The sequence below is a fragment of the Sarcophilus harrisii genome, chromosome 2 (assembly GCF_902635505.1).
Source record: "Sarcophilus harrisii chromosome 2, mSarHar1.11, whole genome shotgun sequence".
NCBI lineage: Eukaryota > Metazoa > Chordata > Mammalia > Dasyuromorphia > Dasyuridae > Sarcophilus > Sarcophilus harrisii.
The window spans coordinates 426,604,120-426,621,686 of NC_045427.1; the positions used below are offsets into that span (position 1 = coordinate 426,604,120).

Below are 17,567 nucleotides of genomic sequence, written 5' to 3' on the forward strand. Positions count from 1 at the left end.
TCCAAATTGCTCTCCAGAATGGTTGAATTAGTTCACAACTCCACCAACAATGTATTAGTGTCCCAGTTTTCCTATCTCCCCTCCAACATTTGTCATTATCTTTTCCTGTCATCTTAATCTGAGAGGTGTGTAGTGGGACCCCAGAGTTATCTTAATTTGCATTTCTTTGATCAGTAGTTCCAATCCCTTATTTTAACTCATTACATGTATCTTTTATTTCAGTTGTGTTTGTTGAAAGTAATGTATTATTGGATTTTGATTTCAAATTCTTCTTTTTCATGATTGAGTTCATTCCTATTTATAACTGCTATACATCTGTTCATCCTATTATCTTAAGTTTTCCTTTTTTTTTCCTCTGTTCAGTCTTTGAAGATCTTTCAGAGTTTCTGATCACTGCCTACTTTAATCTACCCTCCTTCTGATCGCCATTCTCCATTCCCTTTCCCCCTACTTCCTTTTTGGATGAGATGAATTTCTGTACCCACAATATATGTATGTGTGTTCTTCCTTTTCCCATCCAGTTCGGACAAAAATGAGGTTCAAATGTCATCCATTCTTCTCCACTCCCTGTTGTTTTGTTGTTTCATGCCCCCTTTATGTGAAATAATTTGGTCATTTTTTTCTTATACCTCCACTCTCCCAGTACATTCCTTTTCTCTACCTTTCTTTTCTTCCTCTGAAGTAATTCAAACACAATTATTATTTTTTAGATGAGAATGAAAAGTTTTCTTTAGAAAAATGGACAAGGTATATTTGTACTTTCCCACACAATTGTCTAATCATGAGGATGATTTTTTGTTGTCACTTTTTGTTGTTCATATGTGTCTGACTTTTTGTGGCTCAAATTAGGGTTTTCTTGGCAACGATACTAGATACTAGAGTGCTACTTCCTTCTCCCAGTCATTTTACAGATTAGGAAACTGAGCCAAACTGAGGGAGACTTTCCCAGTGTCACACAGCTAGTCAGTGTCTAAGGTTAGATTTGAACTCAAGAAGAGGATTCTTCCTGACTCTAGCTTGGCATTCTATACACTGTTACACCTAATTCCTTATGTACTTACTACCATTATAATTTTTGTTATCTTGGCACAAGGAACTTGATTGAATTACCTAATTATATGGAATACTGTTCATCACTATTGGCATCCTGCAAAATTATATTGCTTATGACTAAGCATTTGACCTTATCACTCTTTTTTGATCCATCTAGTATCAGATTTCATTTGGTCACCTAAATATTTTAGGTTTATTTTTTCTCTGATTATGTTATTTATTTGATATTTAGAGATTTTAGTATCCTGGATCCATGTAGAATTTCCCTGAAATAACTTCAGAATTTTATATTGTTCTAAGTTAGGCTTTAGATTCTAGGGGCAGTCTCAAGCAGCTATTATAATTTGTACTTTATCACAACTGCTACATGAGATTAAGAATAGTCAGTGCCCATATATGCAAAGATTTTTATATAGAAGATACTCAAAATCAAAGACAAAAATTTATTACCCTTTCCTATTGCTAGGCTTATCACTTACATTTGACTTTATTTTTTTGCTATTTAGCCTAAGCATTAGTTATAGTGTTTAGACTAATTGTTCTCCCATCCTTTTTTAAGGATCCCATTTTAGGACGAAGATAGCAGGGATACGACACTTTCTGCCTTTGGTATTATAGCAGTCAATCTCAAATAGGTGAAAACTAGTCACCTTATAAAAGGAAAATATTCTATTAAAAAAAAAAAGGAAATTGGCAAGTTCTGTTTTTAAAAGGCCAATTTTCACTAGTTTGAGAATGTATAAAAATGCCTGATTTGTTAGAAATTGAGCCTTTTGCTATAGTTTACTGAAGGGCTATATTTTCTGTAAAATATAGGCCAATTAGCTTGACTTAAGTATGTATTCAACACATTCTCAAATGTGATTTCTAGTCAATTTGTCTGATTAAATGAAGGCAGACCCATCTCCCACATACTCTAGCAAAAAAAAAAAAATTGAAATTACATGATTGAATAATCAAAAAAATCAGGAAATATGAAATTATACTGTCCCAGAATTGCATACAAATTCAACCATAAACACAGAACTTCTTCACAATAGGAAAGGAGACCTGTCAACAATAGTATATGCAAATAAACTGGCAGCCCCCCAACATGAAATGGAACAGAGATACATCACTTTCAAGGTTCTGAATTTAGAAATACAGCAGCAGGATCCCCTGAAACAGTCTCAGAGTAACTGGAAGCGCAAAGCAGGGACCTTGGAAGCCACCACAAATGCAAGTGACCAGTGTGGTATGGAAGCATTCAGACTAGGAATGCTCAAGTCTCCCAAGCTCTGAGATCTCTAGCACTCTCCCTAGAGATGCCTTAAAGAGCCCAGACTATGTAACACTTTGAACTTCAAAGATTAGGGCCATAACTCTAGGTAATGTGGCAGTCAACAGATTAAGTGACCTAGGGACCACCTCACTTTAAAACAGATCAAGGAGTAGTTCCTATCCTTGTCGTAAATCCCTAAATCAGAAACTAAAGCTAGGGATGTGAGTTAGCTAAAGAAGACATTGGTCAGCATAAAAATGATCCCACATCTAGAGATGTTCAAAAATCTACCTTCAGAAATAAGAGTAATGCTATAAAAAACTAAAAGTAAGGAGTCAGAGGAGTAAATTGATTTTCTGCAAAAATTGTATGAATGTTCAGAGGAACTAAAGTAAGAAATAAATGAAATAAAATCTGTGATACAAAGAGTTGGAAAGAGAACAAATAACTTAGGACAGAAAGTGGCAAATGGTGTACTCCATGGAAATTAAAATAAATAAATCAATAACTACATGAAATAGTAAGAAATATTTATACAATTGATGAAATAGAAAAAATGAAAACTAATATTTTAGGACTATCCTAGGAAACTAGGCCCAGGAAAAAATACCATCTAAGAATTTAATTAGAATCTCTAAAAATATGATAAGAAAACAGCTGGGTATTATATTTATTTTGGGGGGAGGATGTAAAATTTTTTCCTAGTTTATTGCTTTCCTTCTAATTTTGTCTGCATTGGTTTTGTTTGTACAGAAACTTTTAAACTTAATATACTCAAAATTGTCCATTTTGCATTCCATAATGTACTCTAGTTCTTCTTTGGCTACAAATATGAGAGCTGAGAGCTAGACTGTCCTTTGTTCTTTTAATTTACTTATAGTATCATTCTTTGTGTCTAAATCATGGGGCCATTTCGATCTTATCTTGTTATAGGGAGCAATGTCTAGTTTCTGCTATACTAATTTTCAATTTTCTCTTTTTTATTTTTTATTTTAATAGCCTTTTATTTACAGGTTATATGTATGGGTAATTTTACAGCATTGACAATTGCCAAACCTCTTGTTCCAATTTAAATTTTCAATTTTCTCAACAATTTTTATCAAATAGTGAGTTTATCTGGGTATTATATTTAAAGAAAAATAGAAAAAAAAACCCTGCTTATATCTGTTAGATCCATAATGAAAAAAGACAAAATCCACTAGTTGCCACCTGAAAGAAATCCTCTAAGAAATTCCAGGAATTTCATAGTCAAAATGCAGAACTTCGCTGTCAAAGAAAAAATTACACAGGCATTTAGAAAGAAATAATTTAAGTCTCAAGGAACCACAGTCATGATCACACAGGACCTGTAAGCTTCTACTTAAAATGAAAAGAGATCTTAGAATACAATATTCCACAAATCAAAAGAAATAGGCTTATGTCTGAGAATAGCCCCTGTGAAGTTGAGTATAATTCTATAGGGAGAAAAATGTATATTTAATGTAATAGAGGACTTTCAAATATTTTTGATGAATAGACCAGAGCTGAGTTGGAACTTTGAAATATTAATAGAAGAATCTGAAGAAATCTAGAAAGGTAAATTTACCTAGAGAAGACTGTTTCCTTCTGAAAATTCCATGTTCCAATGCATATATTTTTTAAAATTTTAATGGGCCTGTTTCTTTTTTTCTGGCATCCCTATTACTATCTCTTTTCCCCTAGCTCTCTGCCACTAAAAACCATGAAAAATAAGAAAACAAATTCTTGTTACACAATCAATTTTCAGAAGGAAACAGAATTAGGACAGATTTTTTTTTTTTTTTCCATTTGGTAAGGTTAAGTAACTTGCCCCGGGTCACACAGCTAGGAAGTGTCTAAGTTCAGATTTGAACTCAGATCCTTTTGACTTCGGGCTGGTGCTCTATCAATTGCGCAGGACAGTTTTTTTTTTTTTTAATGTATAATTTATTATATACTTTTTAAAAGCAAATGCTAAGAAATGAAAATTCATACTGTATCAATTCTGTATATTCTCTGCATATTTAAAATGCCCCTTTCTGATACTTAATTTGAAATTTTAAAAATCTTAGAAAAATTTTAATGCAGATGATTAGTGAACATCAAGAAAAAGCCATGATATTCACATAATGCTAGTGGGTCTTTATCAAGACTAGATCAAGCTGAATTTAACCTCATTTCCTATTTTGGGGAGCATGATTATTAGATTGATGGATTAGAAGAATGTTATAGATAACTTCTCTAGATTTTAGCAACCTGAATTAACTGTTCAAAAAAAAAAGCCATGTAAAGTTAGAAAAATATAGGTTGCTATTGCTAAGTGGTTATCTGGCTCATCTGAATGCTAATTACCACTGTAAAATTTGACTATTGATACTTTTTTTTTCATTATCCAGTAAATTTACCTAATTACATTCAAGTTTACTCTCTTATTTATGATTCATTCATTTGGTATTGTTTTCTTCCTCAAATTGTATGTGCAAAATCCTTTTCTCAATTTAATGCAACAAGAATATATCAAAATACTTTTACCCTGTTCAATATTTAACAAGTTATTATATCGTAGAGGAAAAACCCAATTTTTGCAGAACTATATTTTAAAGTGTTCTCCAAATTAGAGTTTATGTATACTATAAGGTGGAGATCTGTTTATTCTTTAAAGCATGATTCATAAATGTTAATGATGTCAATGCTCAAAATATTGATTTTGGTAGGTGTTGAATCGTTATGTTTTAATGAAAGGATCCTTTCTCAGAGTTTGTGTTGGGATGAATTTTCATTATGGCTAAGTTAGAAAATTGCCATTAGTGATATATATTAGCTCTATGGTGGGAGAAACAATGCTTGTACCATTAGATTTCAAAAATATGCTCAATAGATGAGTGTATTATGTATAATATTGATGAACTTAGAGACTAGATAAATATTTTAGAAAGGCAGATTTCCAAATATAATGAATGATTTCTGTTTTTCTTGCTTCTAGATTTTATGAAGATTTGGCCATAGTAGTTGAAAGCTTTTTCAAATGATACTTGTTTTTTTTTCTGAAATCATGAACTCTTAGAATTGGAAAAGATTATCTCATCTCAAATATTTTAGTCTAGTCTTTTACCCAGTGCAGAAATCTTTTCTTCATATTCCTAATGGATGATCATCTAATTTACTAGAATTTCTAGGAGACCTCATGAGCCAGTTTATTCCATTGTTCAGTATTTATCTTCTAAAATGTTTTTTTTTTTCCTCATATAAAGCTTACATTTGTTCTTATTGTAACCCATCCCAATACTGTCAAAAACAACTCATCTTATTCAACCTGATTTGTTGGCTTATATCAAGTCTCTTACCCATCTAGTCCTTTATACACACTGCTATCAAAGGTTTTTTCCCCTCTTAAGCATAGATATGATCATGTGATTCTTCTATTTAGTTAATATTGGTGACATCCTATTGCTTCTAAAATAAAACATAAACTCCTCTATTTAACTTTTAAAGCCCTATTCTATTCAACTAGGTTCCAAACTATATTTCCAAACTCATTGTACATTATTCCTTCTCCCATATGTACTCTTTTGATTCAGTCAGACTGTTCACTTCTCTTTTCCTTACATATGACATTCCAGCTCTGGCATTTGCATCCTTGCAGTCATCATCTCTAATACTTGGAATGCATTTCCTCTTTATTTCTAATTCGTAGAGTCTTTCTTTTCCTTTAAGATAGGTAGTAGTTTGCGCATAAAGCCTTTTCTGACCCAACACTTCCCAATTCACATGCTAGTGCCTTCCTTCCCATTTAGTCTTATATCTAACTACTGTGTGTGTGTGTGTGTGTGTGTTAGCTTTATATTTTTCATATGTACTTGTCTCCTCCATTTGAATGTAAGCTCATTGTGCAAAGGAATTATTTCGTTCTTTGTATTTCTAGTCTCAGTTTGTAGCACATTGCTTGATACATAGTAAATGATTAATAAATTGTAGTTGATGAATTGATTCTATATGAAAGTTCTTGGATTATTTTGAGGACTACTCTTATTATTTGTCCCCTTAATATATCATTTAGATTTAAAAAGTTAACTAAAGCATGCTTTAATTTACCAGTATTCCCTCCCTAAATCTTAGAATCTGTTATAATATTCTCAGATGTGTTTTAACTTCATCTATTATTTTCTCTTTAAAAAAAAAAATAATTGTAGCCCAAGTCTAGATTTGGGTAGGATTCCTAATAGTCATGTGAATGACTCTGAGTGTTCTCAAAGAATAAAAGAAATCGGCTAAGGGGTATTAAAGAAAGTCTATTCCTGTTCATCATTATTCGGTAGTAAATTGAACTGAGATTCTTTGATTGAAGTTATCACTTAACCCTCTGGTTCCTTAGCTTCCTCATTTGTAAATTGAGAAGGTTGAATTTGATCATCTCAAAAGTTTCTAATCCCAAATCCTCAAATTTTAGTTATGCTAAGTCTACTGAAATGGGCAGCCAAAGAAAGAAGCAGTAGATAACATTAGTGAGTAAAAGGAGCTGGTAAGAATTCTTATAGATATATAAATTGTTTTGAATTTACCTGGAAGATTCTTATAGACTTTTATAATTTAAACTAGTTGTCATCTTCCCCTCTATCATTCTCAGTAGATTATTTAGTATTTTAAATAGAAAATAAAAATCATCATATTCTTCTTTTATAGTACCACAAATAGTGTATTTAATGTGGCTATCTTACTATAGCACCTCCAATACTGCCTTGACTTTACTAGTTGAATAAATATGAAGTTATTTTAATATGTCATTTTCATAATTGAGTTGAAGCAGTTTAAAATTTTTTATTCTTTTGTTTTTATGTCACATTTTTCAATAAATCCCTCCTTCCTTCCCTTCCCATAGAGCCATCTGTTATAACAGAGAATAAAAAAGGTGGTGGGAAATGGAATGAACAAAACTCACACATTGAAAAAGTCTGACATATGCAATGTTTCTCATCCATAGCTTCTCATCTCTACAGAAAAGGGAAGGTAGGCTTTCTTGTATTTCTTCTTTGGGGGCAAGATCAGTCATTATAATTTCAGAGCATTCAGTTTTGGTTCTTTTGTTGTTTTTGTTATTTTAAAAATTTATATAGTTTTGATTGTTGTATATATTTTTCTCCCAGTTCTGTTTACTGCTGATACTTGTATCAGTTCATGGAAGTAATCCTATACTTCTTGGAATTCCTTATATTGTTTCTTATAGAACATTATATTCCCGCACGTGCCATAACTCATTTAGGCATTCCCCACTTGATGGATATCTATTTTGTGTCTAGTTCTTTGCTATTACAACAAATATTACTATGAATATTTTGGTTATATGGGACATTTTTATTAACATCCTAGTGGTCAAGATCTTTAGGTTAAAAGGTATTTGAGTCACTTTCTTTGCATAATTCCAAATTGCTTTCTAGAATAGTTGAATCAATTCACAGTCTTACCAACACTGCAGTGTTTTTGTCTTTCCAACCCCTCCACCACTGACTGTTTTTCTCTTTTGTCATTTTTGTTATTTTGCTGGAATAGAAACCTCAGAGCTATTTTGATTTGCTTTTTTTTCCCCATTAGAAATTTGGAGCATTCTTTTGTGTTTTTTTAATTAATTTGCAATTCTTTTGATAAGTGTTTGCTCATATCCTTTAACCACTTATCTATAATAATTTTTCTGTTCTTGCATATTTGTGTTAGTTTTTAAAATATCTTACATATCAGATATTTGATACAAAAATTATTTTCCTAGTAAACCACTTCTTATTCTAGTTTCATTTTGTTAGTGCAGTAGCTTTTCAATTTCTTATAATCAAATGATTGATTATACCTTTTGTACTAGTTTATCTCTTATTTGCTTAAGAATTAATTTCTTAGGGGGCAACTAAGTGGTGCAGTGAATAGAGCACCAGCCCTGAATTTCAGGAGGATCTGAATTCAAATCTGCTTTCAAACACTTAATACTTCTTAGCTGTGTAACCCTGGGCAAGACACTTAATCCCAATTGCCTCAGGGGGAAAATAAAGAATTTCTTAGCCATAGCTGCTAAATATGCCCAATTTGATTCTCTTTTATCTTTCTATGGTATGACTATCAGTATTCTGGTCACACATTGAATTTACTGTGGTATATATTGTTAAAGGTATTGGTCTAAACTTAATTTCTACTAGATAGCTTTCCAATTTACTAGTACTTCTTTTTTCAATAATAGCTTTTTTTATTTTCAAGATACAACCAAAAATAGTTTTCAACATTCACCCTTGCAAAACCTTGTGTTCCAAACTTTTCTTCCTCTTCCTAACTTCTCTGCTTTCTTAGACAATAGGTAATTCAACATAGGTTAAACATGTGCAATTCTTCTAAATATATTTCCATATTTATCATGCTGCACAAAATCAAAGAGAAAAAAATGAGAGAACCAGCAAGCAAGCAGCAACAACAACAGCAGAAAAAAAAAAAAGAAAAAAAAGGTGAAAATACTATCTTGTGATCCACATTCAGTTGCCATAGTCCTCTCTCTGGATGCAGATGTCTCTCTCCATCAGAAGTCTAGTGGAATTAGCCTGAATCACCTCATTGTTGAAAAGAACCACATCCATCACAGTTGATCATATCATCTTGTTGCTGTGTATAATGTTCTCTTGGTTCTACTTAGTTCACTTAGTATCAGTTCATGTAAGTCTCTCCAGCCCTTTCTGAAATCATCTTGCTCATTGTTTCTTATGGAGCAATAATATACCGTTACATTAATATAACATAACTTATTCAGCCCTATAGACAGTGAGATTTTAATTAGGACTTAAAGGAACATGTCCAGTTTAGAGATAGCTCAGAGAAGGATCTTGAAGCAAGAAGCAACTCTGAGGAACAAGACCTCTAGCAGCAAAGAGTCTAAAGATTATGGATTGGAAAGAACTAGCTCTGAGAATTTATAATTGAGGGAGGGGGGGATAAGGGACCCTGAGATTCCCAATTAAATGACTTGGCCTAGCTGAGAACACTATATCTAGAAGATTCCAGTATTGTGGTGACTTCATGTAGAGAGAAAGAATATCAAGGCTCTAAAGTACCAGAAGTGTGGATTATCTTGGCCATATATGTACCCTATAAATACCTTATTACTATTACACTAAGTGTTCCAGTTCTTCCCATCATCACTGTTGTTTTTGTTGAAAAGTGTGCCCAGGTTTATCATGAAGAATGTTTTATAGCTACTGTTGTTATTATACCATTTTAGAAAATGTCTTTGCTTTGAGCAAATTATTTCTATTGGTTGGCTATTAAAGAGAACCTGGAGTGGGTCTAATGATGTACAGCTTTCAATGTATGGGATCTCCATGAACCCTGAAGCATAAGTCATTTGTCCCTTTATCCATCTTGAACCTCCCAATTTGTAAACCTGTGAATGGTAAGTTGAGAAAATAGCCCCAGATAAAGTGTTAGATGTTTTCAGTTTATTAGATTCTTTTTCTAATCCATTCCATTAATCTAATTTTTTATTTTTTAATTAGTATGAAGTCATTTTGATTATTCCTGCTTTATAATATAATTTGAGATCTAAAAGTATTTTTTTCATTCCTACTTTCTTCATTGTTTTTCTTAATACCCTACTTCTGTTATTCTTTTAAATAATTGTGTCACTATTTTTGTTTAGCTCTGTCAAGTATCCTCTTGATACTTTGGAATAACATTATATATTTATAAATTTAGTTAGTATTGTCATATATATTATGTTATCATGGCCTATCAATGAGCAATAAATATCTTTCTAATTATTTAGCTCCTTATTTTTTGAAGGAACATTTTGTAATTCTAATTTTACAAACCTTTAGTATGCTTTGGTAGATTGACTCCCAGATGTTTTATGCATTTTTAGTTATTTGGAATGATATTTTCTTTTCTATAATTCCCTCTTGTTTTTTGTTATTACTGTGTAGAAATGCTATTGATTTTGTGAGTTTATTTGTATATAATCTACTATGTTACTGAAGCTATTAATAATTTCAATTAGCTTCTTTGCTGATTTTTAAAGTAACCTATGTGGTAAGCCAGCAGGAATTTTGTCTTCTCTTTACTTGTGCCTTTAGTTTCTTTCTTTCGTCATAATATTTTTGCTAGCATTTCTAGAACTGTGTTAAATAACCTTGTGTTTTTGGGGAAGCTTATGATACTTCATTCCTATAATGCTAGCTTTGGCTTTAGAAAGATAATTCTATGCCTATGTTTTGTAGTTATTTTAAGCATAAAATGAGTTTGTTAAAGTTGTTAAATAGTTTCTTTATCTAATGATATGTGGTTTGAGATTTTTTTTAATCACAGTTAATTATGTTAATTGTTTTTCTTATCTGGAATCTTCCTTGGATCTCTGCTACAAATCCAACTTGATCATAGTAATGATCACTGTAATCTTTTTGCCAGTAATTATATTAAAATTTTGATTGATAGATATATATGAATCTCTTATTGATATAAAAACCATAAAAACCTCTTTGCTTTATCCTGTGATTAAGTACTAGAATTACATTTGTCTTATATAAGAGTTCCGTATTTTCTTAAGTTTTGAGAAAAATCTGTGAAGGTTTGAATTATTCTTTAAAAGCAATGTTATTCTATAAAATCATCTGGACCAGAGTGTTTATTTTCCCTTCTATACCTTTTGTTTTTTTCTGAAACTGTGGACTACTTAAAAATTTTCTTTGGTGTTTTTATTAATTTGGGGATTTGGAGCTTTTAAATATAATTACTGATAGTTTTCAATTTTTGAAAGCTATTTATTTATATAGTATGGCATCATCTGTATGATTGCTTGAATTTTTTGTCAGATTTGAAAAGAAGCTGCACAGTTTCATCAGTGACTACTTTTATCCACCTTTTCACATCATTGTCTTTATAAACAAAGTGGGATGAATCTTATCCTTTTTATGGATCCTTTTCATTATATACTTAGAAATGAATTGCTTCATTCTGGACCAGGTGTTGTTGGTTACTGAAGGTTTCACTCACACCCTCTGAGAGACAGACATAGTTCACTTGGCTGAGATGGCACTTATGTCTGAAAAAGTACTTCTTGACCCAATTTCTTTCTTTTTTTCTATAATAGCTTTTTATTTTTCAAAATACAAAAGATAGTTTTCAATATACACCTTTGCAAAACCTTTGTTCAAAATTTTTATCCCTTCCTCCCCATCTTCCCCTTCCCCTAGATAGCAAGTAATCTAATATAGGTTAAACATATGCAGTACTAAACATATTTTCACATTTAGCATAAGAAACTGCATAAGAAAAAATCAGATCAAAAAGGAAAACAATGAAAAAGAAAAAAACAAGCAAGCAAACAACAACAAAAAAGATGAAAATATTATGTTGTGATTCACATTTAGTCCTTATAGTACTTTCTCTGGATGCAGATAATTCTCTCCATTAGAAGTCTATTGGAAATTGGCCAGAATCACCTCATTTTTGAAAAGAGCCAAGTCCACCACAGTTGATCATCATATCATCTTGTTGCTGTGTACAATGTTGTCACTTTATTTAGTATCAGTTCATGTAAGTCTCACCAGCCCTTTCTGAAATCATCTTGCTCATTGTTTCTTATAAAACAATAATATTCCATTACATTCATATAACATAACTTATTCAGTTATTTCCCACTGATGTAGTGGTAGCTCCTTGCCACTACAAAAAAAAAAAAAAGCTGCTACAAACATTTTTGCACATGTGGGTCTTTTTCCTTTTTTTGTGATCTCCTTGGGATACAGATCCTGTAGAGAGACTACAGGATCAAGCGGTATGCACAGTTTGATAGCCTTTGGGCATAATTCCAAATTATTCTCCAGAATGGTTGGATCGGTTTACAATACCACCAATAATATATTAATGTCCCAGTTTTCCCACACCCCCTCCAACATTTATTATTTTTTCCTGTCATCTTAGCCAGTCTGAGACGTTATATAGTGGTACCTCAGAGTTGTCTTAATTTGCATATCTCTATTCAATAGTGATTTAGAGCATTTTTTTCATGTTAGAAACACTTTTAATTTTTTCGTCTGAAAATTCTCTCTTCACATCCTTTGACCATTTATCATTTGGAGAATGGCTTGCATTCTTATAAATTTGAGTCAATTCTTATAAATTTGAATCCAAATATTTTAGAAGTGAGTCCTTTATCAGAAGCCTTGGATGTAAAAAAATTTCCCCCCAGTTTTCTGCTTACTTTCTAATTGGGTTTTGTTGCCATAACTTTTAAAAATTTAATATAATCAAAATTATCCATTTTGCATTTCATAATGTTCTCTAGTTCTTCTTTGACCATAAATTCTTTTCATCTCCACAGATTTGAGAGGTGTTATCTGTTATCCTAATTTGCTTATAATATCATTCTTTAGGTCTAAATTATGAATCCATTTCAACCTTATCTTGGTATAGGGTGTTAGATGTTGGCTTCTGTCATAGTTTTCCAATTTTCCCAGTAATTTTTGTCAAATAGTGAGTTCTTATCCCAGAAGATGGAGCTTTGGAGTTTATCAAACACTAGATTACTATTGTCATTGACTGTGGTTTGACCTAATTTCTATGGAGCAATGTTACAAAACCAAGAGAAAGGATTAAGCCAAAAGACTGAAAGGCTTGAAACGTCAGTGCAGTTTCACTGGGAATGATAGTTTTTCAAATGATTAATCCCCTCCTTTGTATTCAGAGTTGAAATTTTTTCCCCCCTCTCTGTAGAAACTGACCACCAGCTAATCAGATGCTCCAGGAATAACAAGGAGAGGTTCTTTATTTATTTTTTTTATTTAATAGCCTTTTATTTACAGGTTATATGTATGAGTAACTTTACAGCATTAACAATTGCCAAACCTCTTGTTCCAATTTTTCACCTCTTACCCCCCACCCCCTCCCCCAGATGGCAGGATGACCAGTAGATGTTAAATATATTAAAATATAAATTAGATACACAATAAGTATACATGATCAAACTGTTATTTTGCTGTACAAAAAGAATCAGACTCTGAAATATTGTACAATTAGCTTGTGAAGGAAATAAAAAAATGCAGGTGGGCATAAATACAGGGATTGGGAATTTAATGTAATGGTTTTTAGTCATCACCCAGAGTTCTTTTTCTGGGCATAGCTGGTTCAGTTCATTACTGCTCTATTGGAAATGATTTGGTTGATCTCATTGCTGAGGATGGCCAGGTCCATCAGAACTGGTCATCATTATAGTATTGTTGAAGTATATAATGATCTCCTGGTCCTGCTCATTTCACTCAGCATCAGTTCGTGTAAGTCTCTCCAGGCCTTTCTGAAATCATCCTGTTGGTCATTTCTTACAGAACAGTAATATTCCATAATATTCATATACCACAATTTATTCAGCCATTCTCCAACTGATGGACATCCACTCAGTTTCCAGTTTCTAGCCACTACAAAGAGGGCTGCCACAAACATTCGTGCACATACAGGTCCCTTTCCCTACTTTAGTATCTCTTTGGGATATAAGCCCAGTAGTAACCCTGCTGGATCAAAGGGTATGCACAGTTTGATAACTTATTGAGCATAGTGAGGAGAGGTTCTTTAAAAGCTTTGTAGCACTGAACAGATACTCTGAAGTTAATAATAATAAGGAAGATCTCAATGATGTCCCGGAGTCAAAGATACGTCTTCAGTCATATCTTCTGGCTTCAGATCAGTCAGGCTATGCAACATTCTGATCTATGAAGCTTCTGGTTTTTAGCAGATCAATATATTTCTTTACTTGATTATAATAATAGGAGCACAATTGAGACAGACTCAAAGGAATCCTGACCTCTATAACTGTGGCTTGGAAAACTAGCCCGTATCTTTGCTATGGATAGCAAGATCCAAGAAAAGAGTCAACAATAAAATTTATCCAATCATAGAGACAACACCAAAGAACGAACGATAAAATGAAAACATCACTAGATTTAGCTCCAAACCTGCTTCTTTAACTTTCTACCTGTATGACTTTTGGCAAGTCATTTAACTTCTGTAGACCTCCGGATTGCTTTGTTTTGTTTGTTAATCTGGAGAATGACCAGTTTGGTTTAAATAATCCACAATGGCATTATAAGGATCAAATAATTTGGATTAATAGTATTCCAAAGTGGTCCATTCCATTTCTACATCTATTTTTCCATCAAAGGAATAGAGTACAGAGTAATAAGCAAGTCTAGAAAACTTATTCCATGGAGAAAAATTCAACTTTTTAAGTATTATTTAAGTGGTGCAAAACTCGTGACTGAGAACTTGTGACTCTGGAAGAATATACTACATTTAAAATGAAGAAAATAGTGGGCAGAATGTCATTGTACACTAAAGACACACATGCATACATCTACTCATATAAAGATATTCAGAAAATGGAGATACAAAGTAGCGTAGAAGGTGTTTGGGAAAAGATCAATAGAAGATAATATTGTTATAAGAGTATACTTCAAATCACACTGCTAAAAGGAATTAGATAAGGAATTAAGGAAATAAATTACAAGCATGACACAGACGTATGACATAATAGTGATGGAAGACTTGAGTTATCTGAGTATTTGCTGGAGTTCTTCAGCCAACAGTAGAGTAGTTAACAAAAACAGTGGACAAAGTACAAGGAAAACTGCCTTACTGGACCAATTTTGACCATCAGAAAGGAACTGACTGCTTAACATCCAACAATAGAAATATTGGGGAAGAAGGGAACATGACCATTCCATCTTACAGTTTGTGCAACAGAAACAAAGGACTAATGAGCATAAATCAATCAGACTCAGTTTAAATCCTACTTTCTGTAAGAGGCTTTTCCTAATTATACTCCCCACCCTTAGTGCCTGTGTCTAGAACTACCTCCATTTATATTATACTTTTACTACAGTGAGATAGTATTTAATATACTACTATAATATAGTATTTAATACTATATTAATATGTATTGCCTACATAATATACAATAATGTAATACATCCAAAATCTATAAAATGATGTGATCATGATTTCATATATAATTTTCTTTTATATTTTTATTTTCTTTTTATATGTGAATGTTCATGTTTGTGGATGTTTGATAAATTCATAAATAAACAAAAATTATTTTTTCAAAGAGTGGTTTGGAATATTTAGAAAGGGAAATGGTAATTACTAAGAGTCAGCATGGTTTCATCAAGTTCAGGTTACATTGGCCTAAATAAATTTCCTTTTTTTGATAGGGTAAATGAAGGGCAATGCTCCAGACATAATTTACATAGATTTTAGCAAAGCATTGTACAAAGTTCTTCATGTTATTCTAGTTGACCACATGTAAAGAGATATCAACTAGATGATGATAGTGTAGGGAAGTGGACTGGGAATTGCTAAATGACTGTACCCCAATAATTGTTGATTGATTAACTACAGCTTGAAAGAAAAGGATTCCTGAAGGATTACTCCAGGGTTCTTTTATCTGTCCTTGGGCCTGTATTTTTCAACAACTTTATCATAGATTTTTTAAAAAGGTGTAGGAGGCATGCTTTTGAAAGCAGCTAACATAAATCTCAAAGGCATAGCTAACACATTAGCCTGCAGACATGGGATCCCAAAGCGTCTGAATTACTTGAAACTTTTGGGCAAATCTAATGAGATTAAATATAATAGGGATTAATATCAATCCTATGTGTGAATTCAAAAAATTAATTTCACAAATAGATGAAGGTGTGACAATAGTTCTGAAAAAGATCTAACAGTTCTAAGTGAACTGCAAGCTCAGTATGACTCAACAGTTTTATATGGTAGTCAAAAAAACTATAATCTTTAACTATATTAAGAATTGTACATTATTCAGAATTAGTTCAGACCACCTCTAGAATAATGTGATCAGTTTGGGATGCCACATTTTAGTCTATCCAGAGGAGGGAGATAAGAATAATGAAAGGCCTTCAGATGAGAGGACTTCTTTAAAAAACAAAACAAACAAACAAAAAAAAAAACAAGGGATTTTTTTTTTCCCCTGAAGAAATAAGATTTAGCAGGAACATGATTGCTGTCTATAAGCATCTGTTCAGTTGTCTTATAGGAGAATTAGATTCTATTATTTAATATTGTACTAGAAATGTTAGCTAAAGCAATAAGAAAAGAAAAAGAAATTAAGTGGACAACAGTGGGCAATTTATAATCCAAAAGATATGTGTGTGTGTGTGTGTGTGTGTGTGTATATATATATATATATATATATATATATATATATATATACATATATATATATGTATTATATACATATATATATAAGAAAGACTAAAAAACCATGGCAGAAAAAAATGAAAAGAAAGGAAAAAACATTAATGAAATATTTTTAAATACCTAAGAAAGAACAACAACAACAACAAAAAAATGTTTAAAAGGGAACACAGACAAGCAAGAGAGTATTGGTATTTTACTACAGTATGATAGTATTTAATATAGTATTGTAATACAGTTCCCTTTTCAAATGATATGTTGTTAGAAAATCCTAGACAATCAATTAAAAAACTGCTTTAGATTATTAACAATTTTAGGAGAGTTGCAATATACAAAATAAATCCATATAAATCATCAGTATTTCTCTATATTACCAAGTGAAGAAATAGAAATTCCATTTAAAATAACTGTGGACATTATAAATACTTTGGAGTCTTGCTGCCAAAACAAACCTAGGAACTATATGAACACAACTGCAAAACACTTATCACACAGATAAAATCAGATTTAAACAAGCAAATTTTTTTAAAATGACAATTCTGTCTAAATTACTACATATTCAGTGCCATACCAATCAAACTGTAAAAATTATTTTATAGAATCTGGAAAAAATAATTACAAATTTCATTTGAAAAAATAAAAGCTCAAAATATCAAGGAAATCACTAGGAAAAAAACTGGAAAAGGTGATTTAGTCATACCAGATATCTCAAACTTTATTATAAAGTGATAATTATCAAAACCACCTGATATTGGCCAAGTAGTAGAGTGATGGATCAGTTGAGTAAATTAGGAACAAATTGCTTTATAGTAAAAGACCATACTAATCTAGAAAATGATAAAAAAAACAAAAACCTTAAGATCCAAGCTTTTGGATCATAAACTCATTATTTAACAAAACTTCTGGAAAAATAGGAAATAGTATGACAAACTAAGTATAGACCAACAGCTCACCAAATTTGTATGCCAAGCTGAGTTCAAAATGACTGTGTGATTTATACCTAAAGGATAATATACTATAAGGAAGAATTTAG

At 31.8% G+C, this 17,567-nt stretch overlaps 1 protein-coding gene across 5 annotated transcripts in view; it reads left to right on the plus strand.

Moving 5' to 3' along the window:
• Positions 1–17,567, plus strand: part of ZHX3 (zinc fingers and homeoboxes 3) — a 150,004-nt gene that overhangs the window by 11,779 nt on the left and 120,658 nt on the right. For 2 of the 5 annotated variants that reach the window (XM_031954012.1, XM_031954013.1), the window contains exon 2: positions 7,188–7,315. The exons of the other annotated variants lie outside the window; for them this stretch is intronic. The gene's annotated coding sequence lies outside the window, so the exon portion shown is untranslated. The remainder of the gene's footprint in view (positions 1–7,187; positions 7,316–17,567) is intronic. 5 annotated transcript variants of the gene reach the window in all.